At 41.2% G+C, this 13,175-nt stretch overlaps 1 long non-coding RNA gene across 1 annotated transcript in view; it reads right to left on the reverse strand.

Annotated features, from left to right (window-relative positions):
* Positions 1-12,938, reverse strand: part of LOC122459661 — a 28,444-nt gene extending 15,506 nt beyond the window's left edge. Inside the window, exons 1-2 of the long non-coding RNA XR_006280483.1 lie at positions 12,847-12,938; positions 9,698-9,701 (exon numbers count right to left, since the gene is read on the reverse strand). This is a non-coding gene — a long non-coding RNA (uncharacterized LOC122459661). The remainder of the gene's footprint in view (positions 1-9,697; positions 9,702-12,846) is intronic.
* Between the last annotated feature and the right edge of the window lie 237 nt (positions 12,939-13,175).

Here is a 13,175-nt window from a genome sequence, read left to right on the forward strand (position 1 = left end):
AAATATATCAGAGGGATAAATACCAAGGAGGGAGAAGAATTATTTAAGCTCAGTACCAATGTGGACACAAGAACAAATGGATATAAACTGGCCATCAGGAAGTTTAGACTTGAAATTAGATGAAGGTTTCTAACCATCAGAAGAGTGAAGTTCTGGAACAACCTTCCAAGGGGAGCAGTGGGGACAAAAGACATATCTGGCTTCAAGAATAAGCTTGATAAGTTTATGGAAAGGGTGATATGATGGGATAGCTTAATTTTGGCAATTAATTGATCTTCGACTATTAGCGGTAGATATGCCCAATGGCCTGTGATGGGATGTTACATGGGGTGGGATCTGAGTTACTACAGAGAATTTTTTCCTGGGTGTCTGGCTAGTGAGTCTTGCTCACATCCTCAGGGTTTAGCTGATCGTCATATTTGGGGTTGGGAAGGAATTTTCCTCCAGGGCAGATTGGCAGAGGAGCTGGAGGGTTTTTGCCTTCCGCTGCAGTGTTGGGCACGGGTCACTTGGTGGAGGATTCTCTGCACTTTGAAGTCTTTGAGCCACAATTTGAGGACTTCAATAGCTCAGACATAGGTTAGGGGTTTGTTACAGGAGTGGGTGGATGAGATTCTGTGGCCTGCGTTGTGCAGGAGGTCAGACTAGATGATCATAATAATCCCTTCTGACCTTAAGGTCTATGAGTCTATGAACTTTAGAATATATAAAACAAGCAGTTAAAGATCTGCCTCAAATCAAACTTCCCTTTTTATAGAAAAGCCCAATAGGTTATAAATTTTAATTCTTTCTATAGGCAGCTAAAAAAAAACAAAACCCACAACCCTATAAAATGTAATAGAAAATTATATCCTTACTACAGTATTATTACCATGGTTAAAATTATAAGAACCCATAGGAAGGTATTATTCTCTTCATACACTATAGGTTTTTCAAATAATTTCTACAGAACTTTTTAAATGGGTTAAACCTCATTGGTTACATCCCTATGTAAAAGTCTTCTAGAATTTACTAAGGTCAAAGACTGATTGTTTCATTTGGTGAGTTTCTGAAAAATTCAAATTTAGCTTCACTGCCTCTGCTGTTACTAGAAGCTTTTAATTATGTTTTGATGAAAGGCTAGTTATGGAAGCCTATGAATATGGTATGTATCACTTGTTTGCTAAAACCCAACAAAGGCCTTCTTTATACCATTAACTATAGGCCAAGTTCAGGTCTACAGCATGATTGTAAGATAGTTCTCAAAACACTTGATTGGCAAACACACTACAAATGTACATATTTATATTTATGTACACAAAAGTGCCTAAATAAACTCTGAGTGCTTTGACATTTATTAAAAGCACAATTCATCCAAAACTAACTGATCAACAGGAGCATCCTCATGTAAATTAATGGGTTTTACAATCGCCTGTTGCTTCCAGACTTGATTCCTTCTTAGTGCAGTCCCACTAGTTCTGGCCTACTAAGCAAAGCATACATGCTGCCTTTTTCCACAGGTAAGCACAGATATCCAAAGGAATACTTTCCTGCTTCAGATGACACAAGCTTCAAAATATATATACTTGTCAACATCTAATGACATAAATGGTAGATTCTTAATTTGCACAAACATAATACCTCGCTCTTCTCATACAGCACTTTTCATCAACAGATCTCAAAGCACTTCACAAAAGTAATAAGCATCATTACAGAAAGTTACAGTCATTTGCATAAAGTGCTGCCTGATAATAGAGCTCCAGTTTCTCCCAAACACAATTTAATTAATACTGTGCCACTCCAGCCCATATCTGCCTGTTCCTGGGCTCCACATCAATTGTGTACCCCTTTGCACCCCAACATCAATTAGCGTGCATCTCCTTGCCCCACATCAATTTATTCTAGCCTCATCAGCCCAACTTCAGTCATTTTTGTCCACCCTGCCTCCTCTTAGTTCGGTCTTTCTCTTCCCCAATTGTACACACAAATTCTTGGAATAATCTTGAAGTAAGATGTCAGCATCATAGTACAGGGGACTTTTCCTCTCAGTCCACTGTTACCATCTGCCCTAGGCCTGTCCACAAACAACCCTCATATGCACATCAGAAATGAGTGGTACCATGGTCATAGAATCACAGGACCTGAAGGGACCTTGAGAGGTCATATAGTCCAGTCCCCTGAACTCAAGGCAGGACTAAGTATTAGCTAGACCATCCCTCACAGGTGTTTGTCTAACCTACTCTTAAAAATCTCCAATGACAGAAATTCCACAACCTCCCTAGGCAATTTATGCTAGTGTTTAACCACCCTGACAGAAATTTTTTCCAAATGTTCAACCTAAACCTCCCTTGCTGCAATTTAAGCCCATTGCTTCTTGTCCTGTCCTCAGAGGTCAAGAAGAACAATTTTTCTCCCTCCTCCTTGTAACAACCTTTTATGTATTTGAAGACTGCTATCATGTCCCCTCTCAGTCTTCTCTTTTCCAAACTAAACAAACCCAATTTTTTCCAATCTTCCCTCATAGGTCATCTTTTCTAGACTTTTAATCATTTTTCTTGCTCTCCTCTGGACTCTCTCAAATTTATCCACATCCTTCTGAAATGTGGTGCCCAGAACTGGACACAGTACTCCAGCTGAGGCCTAATCAGCGTGGAGTAGAGCGGAAGAATTCCTTCTCATGTCTTGCTTACAACACTCCTGCTAATATATCCAGAATGATATTTGCTTTTTTTTGCAACAGCGTTACATTGTTGAGTCATATTTACCTTGTGATCCACTATGAGCCCCCGATCCCTTTCCGCAGTACTCCTTCCTAGGCAGTCATTTCCCATTTTGTAAGTGTGAAACTGATTGTTCCTTCCAAAATGGAGTTCTTTGCATTTGTCCTTATTCAATTTCATCCTATTTACTTCAGATCATTTCTCCAGTTTGTCCAGATTATTTTCAGTTATAATCCTATTCTCCAAAGTACTTGCAACACCTCCCATCTTGGTATCGTCCACAAACTTTATAAGTGTACTCTCTATGCCATATCTAAATCATTGATGAAGATATTGAACAGAACTAGAACTGATCCCTGCAAGATCCCCATCATTATGTCCCTCCAGCATGACTGTGAAACACTGATAACTATTCTCTGGGAACAGTTTTCCAACCAGTTTTTCACCCACCTTATAGTAGCTCCATCTAGGTTGCACTTCCCTAGTTTGTGTATGAGAAGATCATGTGAGACAGTATCAAAAGCTTTACTAAAGTCAGAATATAGCATGATGATTTCATTCCCCTTTTATTAATTATTATTAATAAATAAATAAATACATAAATACATAAATAATTCTAACACATCTAATTGTGGCAGTCCCCTGTGGTGCTAGGCACTCTACAAAACTATAGACAATGACTCAAAGAGCTTTTGTATGAATTACTGGTAAATTTAATTTAAAATATTTAACTAACAACCATGTAACAACTGTATAACCGTGTAAGTGCCATCTGTTTGCAGACATTCTGGCCACTCTCCACTCCAGCATTTTGGCCCCTCATCATCAACAGATGTTCCTTTACAGCCGGGATGCAAATGGTACCTATACTTTCCTGAAACGATTGGGCCTGAACTAGAAAAGCAAGCACTGGATTCCATTCTAGTCAGCAGTAGCAGCACCCCTTTCGCTGGAATGCATCAACAACTCTGTATGTGCACTGTGTCCAGCAGAGTTTGGCAGAGCTAGCCTAGCTCAATAAGAACACTTTATTCAAAAAAAGATTGCTTTTCCTATTTTACAAGATGCAAAATAGGAAAGTCCTGGCATTTTTTTTTTACTTTGAAAAATATGTATACATATTTCAAGTTGCTGATTTATATATTTGTCAATCTAGTGCCAGGAAGAAAATGTGATCACTTACAAAAAACAGATGCAACAGTTAATGCTATTCAGCGAATGCACCTAAGAGTTACAAATCCTTTTTTCCTTTTCTTTTGGTGACTAGTGTTTGTTTTTAAGCCATCTGAAATACTGGTTTAACATACAGTGGTGAGAAATAAAAGATTTTATGAGTCAACAGTGTTCCCTTGTTGCCAAGATGGCAATAGCATTTTGGGCTGTGTAAGTAGGAGCATTGCCAGCAGATAAAGGGACATGATCATTCCTCTCTATTCGGCATTGGTGAGGCCTCATCTGGAGTACTGTGTCCAGTTTTGGGCCCCACACTACAAGAAGGTAACAAAAATGATTTGGGGGCTGGAACACATGACTTATGAGGAGAGGCTGAGGGAACTGGGATTATTTAGTCTGCAGAAGAGAAGAATGAGGGGGGATTTTTGATAGCTGCTTTCAACTACCTGAAAGGGGGTTCCAAAGAGGATGGATCTAGACTATTCTCTGTGGTAGCAGATGACAGAACAAGGAGTAATGGTCTCAAGTTGTAGTGGGGGAGTTTTAGGTTGGATATTAGGAAAAACTTTTTCACTAGGAGGGTGGTGAAGCACTGGAATGGGTTCCCTAGTGAGGTGGTGGAATCTCCTCCCTTAGAAGTTTTTAAGGTCAGGCTTGACAAAGCCCTGGCTGGGATGATTTAGTTGGGGATTGGTCCTGCTTTGAGCAGGGGGTTGGACTAGACCTCCTGAAGTCCCTTCCAACCCTGATATTCTATGATTATAAAGAATATCTGTGAGGAGAGTGGGGTTGTGGTAAGTTTTCATACCACAGTTTCATAGAAAAAAAAATTCATATAACATGGTAAATGTTAGCATCTGTCTGTCTGTCTGCATGTCTCTCTCGCTCTTAAAAAAGTCTAACTGGGGCTCCATATTGATTAAAATTTTGAAGAAACAGGTATTATTTAGGGAGTATAAGAGCTGTCCATTTTGTTTGCTCCTGCCAAATATACTGTAATGATAATTGAACATTGTCTAGGACTTGAATATCAGTCTTTTCCCCCATAATGGCAGTGATGGCCCTTTTGAGTTAAAACTGCTGTTCCCTTTGTATTTTTTATGCACTGGATTTCTGAAGGTATCAGGATGGAATTCATAAGGGGAAAGAAAGAAGCTGCTCAGAGCTCCAGTATGAAACTGCAGAAAAACCTAAGTGTCTCTGGATTAAGTTTAGAAGCATGAGCAACAAGGGTGATGTCATGGTGGGAGTCTGCTATAGACCATCGGACCAGGGGGATGAGATGGACAAGGCTTTTTTCCGGCAACTAACGGAAGTTACTAGATCGCAGGCCCTGGTTCTCATGAGAGACTTCAATCATCCTGATATCTGCTGAGAGAGCAATACAGCGGTGCACAGACAATTCAGGAAGTTTTTGGAAAGTGTAGGGGACAATTTCCTGGTGCAAGTGCTGGAGAAACCAACTAGGGGCAGAGCTCTTCTTGACCTGCTGCTCACAAACTGGGAAGAATTAGTAGAGGAAGCAAAAGTGGATAGGATCCTGGGAGGCAGTGCCATGGGATGGTCGAGTTCAGGATCCTGACACAGGGAAGAAAGGAGAGCTGCAGAATACGGACCCTGGACTTCAGAAAAGCAGACTTCGACAACCTCAGGGAACTGATGGGCAAGATCCCCTGGGAGAATAACATGAGGGGGGAAGGAGTCCAAGAGAGCTGGCTGTATTTTAAAGAATCCTTATTGAGGTTACAGGAACAAACCATCCCGATGTGTAGAAAGAACAGTAAATATGGCAGGTGACCAGCTTGGCTTAACAGTGAAATCCTTGCTGATCTTAAACACAAAAAAGAAGTTTACAAGAAGTGGAAGATTCGACAAATGACCAGGGAAGAGTATAAAAATATTGCTCGGGCATGCAGGAGTGAAATCAGGAAGGCCAAATCATACCTGGAGTTGCAGCTAGCAAGAGATGTTAAGAGTAACAAGAAGGGTTTCTTCAGGTATATTTGCAACAAGAAGAAAGTCAAGGAAAGTGTGGGACCTTATTGAATGAGGGAGGCAACCTAGTGACAGAGGATGTGGAAAAAGCTAATGTACTCAATGCTTTTTTTGCCTTCGTCTTCACGAACAAGGTCTTCTCAGACTGCTGCACTGGGCAGCACAGCATGGGGAGGAGGTAACCAGCCCTCTGTGAAGAAAGAAGTGGTTCAGGACTATTTAGAAAAGCTTGACGAGCACAAGTCCATGAGGCTGGATCGCTGCATCCGAGAGTGCTAAAAGAATTGGCGGATGTGATTGCAGAGCCTTTGGCCATTATCTTTGAAAACTCATGGCAATCGGGGGAGGTCCCGGATGACTGGAAAAAGGCTAATGTAGTACCCATCTTTAAAAAAGAGAAGGAAGAGGATCCTTGGAACTATAGGCCAGTCAGCCTCAACTCAGTCCCTGGAAAAATCATGGAGCAGGTCCTCAAGGAATCAATTCTGAAGAACTTAGAGGAGAGGAAAGTGATCAGGAACAGTCAGCATGGATTCACCAAGGTCATGCGTGACTAATCTAATTGCCTTCTATGACAAGATAACTGGCTCTGTGGATGAGGGGAAAGCAGTGGACGTGTTGTTCCTTGACTTTAGCAAAGCTTTTGACACGGTCTCCCACAGTATTCTTGCCAGCAAGTTAAAGAAGTATGGGCTGGATGAATGGACTATAAGATGGATAGAAAGCTGGTTAGATCGTCGGGCTCAACAGGTAGTGATCAATGGCTCCATGTCTAGTTGGCAGTTGGTATCAAGTGGAGTTCCCCAAGGGTTGGTCCTTGGGCCAGTTTTGTTCAATATCTTCATTAATGATCTGTAGGATGGTGTGGATTGCAGCCTCAGCAAGTTTTCAGATGACACTAAACTGGGAGGAGAGGTAGATATGCTGGAGGGTAGGGATAGGATACAGAGGGCCCTAGACAAATTAGAGGATTGGGCCAAAAGAAATCGGATGATGTTCAACAAGGACAAGTGCAGAGTCCTGCACTTCGGACAGAAGAATCACATGCACTGCTACAGACTAAGGACCGAATGGCTAGGCAGCAGTTCTGCAGAAAAGGACCTGGGGTTACAGTGGACAAGAACCTGGATATGAGTCAACAGTGTTCCCTTGTTGCCAAGAAGGTGAATGGCATTTTGGGATGTATAAGTAGGGGCATTACCAGCAGATCGAGGGACGTGATCATTCCCTTCTATTTGACATTGGTGAGGCCTCATCTGGAGTACTGTGTCCAGTTTTGGGCCCCACACTACAAGAAGGATGTGGAAAAATTGGAAAACGTCCAGCGGAGGGCAACAAAAATGATTAGGGGACTGGAACACATGACTTATGAGGAGAGGCTAAGGGAACTGGGATTGTTTAGTCTGTGGAAGAGAAAAATGAGGGGGGATTTGATAGCTGCTTTCAACTACCTGAAAGGGGCTTCCAAAGAGGGTGGATCTAGATTGTTCTCAGTGGTAGCAGATGACAGAATGAGGAGTAATGGTCTCAAGTTGCAGTGGGGGAGCTTTAGGTTGGATATTAGGAAAATCTTTTTCACTAGGAGGGTGGTGAAACACTGGAATGCGTTACCTAGTGAGGTGGTGGAATCTCCTCCCTTAGAAGTTTTTAAGGTCAGGCTTGACAAAGCCCTGGCTGGGATGATTTAGTTGGGGATTGGTCCTGCTTTGAGCAGGGGGTTGGACTAGATGACCTCCTGAGGTCCCTTCCAACTCTGATATTCTATGATTCTATAATCCTTGGAGTGCTAACTGGAGATCAATAGAACGTTAATCAGAGGGATTTATTTCAGACAACCCGATTATGTGAAATATCTATTTGATTCATGTTTATTTTAATTATTTTTTTTGTTGAACTTGAAACCATCTCTCCACCCTTTCCCTTTGGGTCTGCTCCCACTGACATCGCTGGGAATTCTGGCACTGTTGTACAGGCAATAAAATTTCAGGGAAGTGGAACAGGAAGGGTGTTTGGCAGAAGAATTTAGCTTCCTCTCTGTGAAGGACTAGATAAATACCACCTTTGCATTCCAATTTCCAAAACTGTTCCCCCAACCTCTTTCCTTTTGGCTCTGAACAAAAGTGAAAATAAGCTTGGTGGTCTTGACCTACTCTCTGTTTAGTCCATATTACAGAATTAGCATACATTATGGCAGAATGAATTACAGCTTTTGCTGAAGGGAATCTGAGGCCTGGAATAATGGTACGCGTAGGTCAGGAATGAGATACATCTGCTGACAGGAGGGTATTTGGAAAGTTCACACAATATTTGTCCACATTGCATTGGTGTAAGAGAGAGGAGAATTGGCCTCAGAGTGTATCGTATCTATCAGGTCAGAGCCAGGGAAATTCTACAACAGTTTTGCTGGTTCAAAAAGAGTCCAGCTTTTGCACCAGCTTTTCCCATCATTCTTGAGTTTTGTCACAATCAGAAATTTACTCAGTAAGGTCAGGGGCCTCCAAATCAGCCAAGATCTCCATCGCTCACATGAAGCTTCCTTTGCTTTAAAAAAAAAAATGAAGTCCAGAATATTCATTTTATATGCTAACACTAACTTTAAAACACTGTACAGAATTTTAAACTGCTAAAAGAGATTAAATCATGCAGATTGCAAACTGGCTTTAATGGACACATTCATACCCCTGAATGTAATCTATTAGGAGCCCAATTCACAACATGGTAACCTTTAGAGGAGTTGGCTCATTGACTTTGATGGGACTACTCACATCAGTAAGGACCCCATGATCAGGCCATATATAAGTATCTGCTAGGAGAAGAGGATAGAACATATGATAGTAACACTCATGCACAAAAATCCTGTGTGTTTATAAGCTTACTTTACATAGCACCGTTTATCCTGAAGGATACCACAGTGTTTTACAACTCTGTGCATATGGGACCACTGAAATGCAGCTGCATCGGGAGTGAAGGATAACAACCATCCAAAACACTGCACAACTTCTCAGAGTCTTAAGAATGTCTCAGATCTTCCTTAACTTTTCTTTTCTATGATGCAGACAGAGAGAGAAAGAGAGAAACTCAGAGGCCCCAGTCAGGATCAGGGCACTATACAAATACATATGAAGACATGTTCCCTGCTCCAAAGATCTCATAACCTAAAAAGTATATTGTGTGAGAGCCCGCCAGAACACGTATGCAAGAATGAGAGTCTATTACAGAAAATGGAGTCCATCTGAAAGATTCTGACTAGCAATTTTTTTTACTTTCCACTTTCATTGTATTTAAATTCACTTCAGCAGACAGGAGAAATTAGATTTGTTTTGAAAACTACTCATTATTACAGATACAGTGAGCAACTCGGTTCCTTTTCATTCCATAAAACATTGCTGCCTGATGTGCCAATATTTTCCAGCTACCATCCAAAAAGGTACCTTGAAAATATGTGCATCTATGTGTGTGGGGCAAAACTCATGCATGTCTACATGCATTTAGAGTAATTAAGAGCCCAAATCAGTAATCACTTACTATGATCTTTTCAAGTCAAGCAGTTATTGAACACTCAGACATCACACCACTCTTAATGCTCAGTGACTTGCCATAATTTTTTTAAATATAGATCAGAATATCCACATTTTTAAAGCGAGTATTCAAATGAAAAATATGAATCCTGGCCTTTTAGATTATTCAGCTATTCAAAAAACAAGAAGGAGGCTTCTTTCTTTTACTTTAGAGTAAGATGTGCTGTTCCTCCTCTAGCTCACGTTTCCCCATCAGCTCTCCAACTATCTAGTCTACCTAGAGATTCATTGATTTTAAGGCCAAAAGGCAACTAGTCTGAAACCATATAGTCTGACCTGTGTAGCAAAGGTCATAGAACCTCACCCAGTAATTAAACTTTAAATCATGGTGAGGAGCCTAGAGAATCTGAGCATCAGTACTCTTGCTGTCATGGGGATCCTGAATTAACTCCTGCTACAGGATACTTGTATGTTATCCTCTGTTGGCTAGGAAGTACATTTCTTGATTTTGCTTCATTGTTTTGAATTTGTCCTGAATTACTAAAGTCCCTTCAGAGCCTAACTAGAAAGGCTTGTAACTATGCCCAACTTTATCCCTCACCAAACTCACCAATGCTGCCTGAAGCAATGTCTTCAGTCAGCCTCCAGACGAACTGATTCAACATGGAGGGAAAAGTTACAGCAGGAACAAGGAATGCAATGGAAGGGGAAAAAATTCTCATGTATTTGATGTATTGGAGACTTTTACAAGAAATCTGAGAGGGCTCCTTCATCCCAGAGGAACTCAAGTACTGATCACAGAGAAGACACAAGCCTATGTTCGTGTATTCTTCATCTTCCCGTTGGCATTTATGCTAAAAACATACTTCACATTAGTAGTGTTACAACTGAATTTAGAATCCACCATAAGGCCACAAATTTGTTTCTTTCAGTCCAGTGTATAACAAGCATCTGGAAACAAGCATCTGGGGACTGAGTGTAAATTAACTTTTTCATTGGAAACCTGGAGCAATAATGTACTCAGAGTACTGATTATTTTTTTAATCAATTAACGGAGTGTACGGAAAAAGCTTAATGTGCAAAATGTCATAGGGTGAAATCCTGGCCCTATTCAAGTAAATGAGAATTTTGCAATTCAGTTCTTCCATACATTATATCAGACCAGAATCTCAGATATGCTGTGGCCTACCCCATGCCACGTGGCCTTCGGGGAAAACTGCCGAGAAGAAACAGCCAGAGACTCTAGTCAATAGGAGCAGAACAGACAAAGCAGGAGCCTTTGGACATACAGAGAACTTTCTACAGCTTTGACTAGATTTTCTCTGCCCTGTGATGAGTAGCTGTTTGCTCCAACCCTCTCCCTCCCCATCCCTCACTGTCACTTCACCTCAAGTTCACTCCGCACCTACTCCCTCATCTTCTCCTACCCTGCCCTTATCCACTTCCCTTTCCTTTTCTTTCCATTCAGTGTTTTACCTCCTAAGTAACTTCCCCTCCCACACACACACACACACAAATACTGTGGCATAAACATAACATTTGCTGCCACCACATTGTTCATTCTGCTCATATGTTCTACCCCTTTCCTCACCCGGGGTCTGGCTTGTCTATTCAGATTGTAAACTCTTCAGGGCTAGGATCATCCATTACTCCATGTTAGTACAGTGCCTACCACCATAGGACCCCCATTCTTGGTTGGCCCCTACATAAAACTACTATAGTAAACATGATTAATAATAAAACAACCTTAGAGTCTGTGTGACCAGCCAGCTGAGTGTTCCCCTCATGTAAAACCAGCATAGCAGCTCCTATTCATCCCCTCACAGGCCCCACCACTGTGTTCGGTGCACATCTCAGGGGGGGACTACTGGCATCAGTTAGAGCCGCCACTGCCCTAAATTACCCCCCGGACTGACCATGAATCCTGATAGATCAAGCATTAAGGATTTACTTCATAGCCTCTGAGATGCACAGGGTGCCAAATGGCTGGTCCCAAGGGTCTGGCCACTCTCCATGGGATTCCAATCATTTTGCACTGCTAACATTGTCAGTTATAGTCTTCTCCAGGGCTAGAACATTTAGGGTCTGATCCTAAAAGGTTAAATGGCCACAGCAAGGTGTACAGTGCGCTCATCTCCCATTAACAGAAGGTTGCAGGACTGAGCCCCTAAAGGAACCCAGAACCAGCTCAAAGTGACAAATTAAAATTCAACTTTACTATCACAATCCTGCTTGCCTGATTTATGTTGTGCTGGCCAATCCTGTTTTTAAACCAACCTGTCTCCTTCTTTCACTCTATGAATTGAATTAGCCCTAATGGTGTCACTAAGCTGGTTTAGTCATTCAGCGGCAGAAGGGGCTAGCAAAGATCATCAGAAATGTACAGGTGCAAGCACAAAGATTTATCCCTGTTACTTAATTTAAAATCTGGCTGAGCAAATTTATGCTATTAAATAAATTGAAGGGTGCTTTTCTTTTTTGAAAAAGAAGAGATCAGCTTTTTTATTTTTTATTTTTTTTTTTTGGTTATTTTAGTTTCTTCTCCATTTATCTTCATTTTTGCAATATTGATTCTCTCCCAATAACTGATCTGTTTGATACTTTGGGAAAAGTTATTTATTCACAGGTCACCTCCCTTCCCCTGAATTTTGTAATAAAAATTCTGATCACTTACAACATTATTTTCTCATTTAATCCGCCTCTACTTCTCACCCATCTTTTCAGTTACTCTATTTGAATACAGCACTTTTCCACGAACTGAAATAATCCAAAATTTACTAATGTCACAATGTTAAGACCTTGAGGGTATGTCTTCACTGCAACTGGGAGTGAGCCTCCCAGCCAGGGCATAAAGACCGGCGCTAGCCCACTAAAAATATCAGGGTGAGTGTTGCGGTTCCTGCAGAGACTCAGGCTAGCCACCTGAGCTCAGAGCCATGGGGTGGAAAGAGCTTGAAAGCCTATGCTGCTACACTTAGAGCACTATCTCAAGCCCCACTAGCACCAGTCTGTCTACCTGGACTGGGGGGATTCACTCCCCACTGCAGAGTAGACATATCCTAAGGCTTCAGGCTACAGCCTCAGTTTTTGTATCATCCCCTATGTTACTACCAAACAATTGCTCCCAACACAAAACCAGAGGCAAACTGTGGTGTCACTGCAAACCAACACCAAACCTTAACAAATTCATCACTTAGCCTACAAAAGATTGCTTTCCTTCTAGGCAGAAACTGTATACACTGCCATTTCTCTTGACCATTCATAATGCTTTGCGATAAGTTTATAGAATGGGACAAATAATCCACCCCTTCAAAAACAAACATTGCTGAAACAGTAATTAAAGTTATATTATTAAGTTATACATACACCAGTATAGCTCTCTAAATATTAGGATTTCTATAGATACACATTACAGAGAGATAACTATGTGTAATACATGAGGGTATTGTATAAAGACTTACAAGAATGTACCATCTCCTCAGCAATATGAAAATTAAAAACCAGGTGGTAACATAACAGGAGTTAAGAACATTGAGAGATGTTACAAGAGAGATGAAAGCAACAATCAACTACAAAATGACTACTTTAGGGCTGCAGCTATATGTTTCTGCCAAATTTAAAGGGCCAGCCCCGGAAAGACAAGCCAGAACAAAGTTCTTATAACAGAGCAACCCTACACTAAAGGGAGACAGTAGAGACAAAATGATATGAAGGAAGGTGTTCTTGGGGGAATGTTTCTGCGTATCATTATTATACCCCCATAGCTTTGCCAGCATAAGTTTGGGATGCA

This window comes from Dermochelys coriacea, chromosome 3 (assembly GCF_009764565.3).
Source record: "Dermochelys coriacea isolate rDerCor1 chromosome 3, rDerCor1.pri.v4, whole genome shotgun sequence".
Lineage (NCBI taxonomy): Eukaryota > Metazoa > Chordata > Testudines > Dermochelyidae > Dermochelys > Dermochelys coriacea.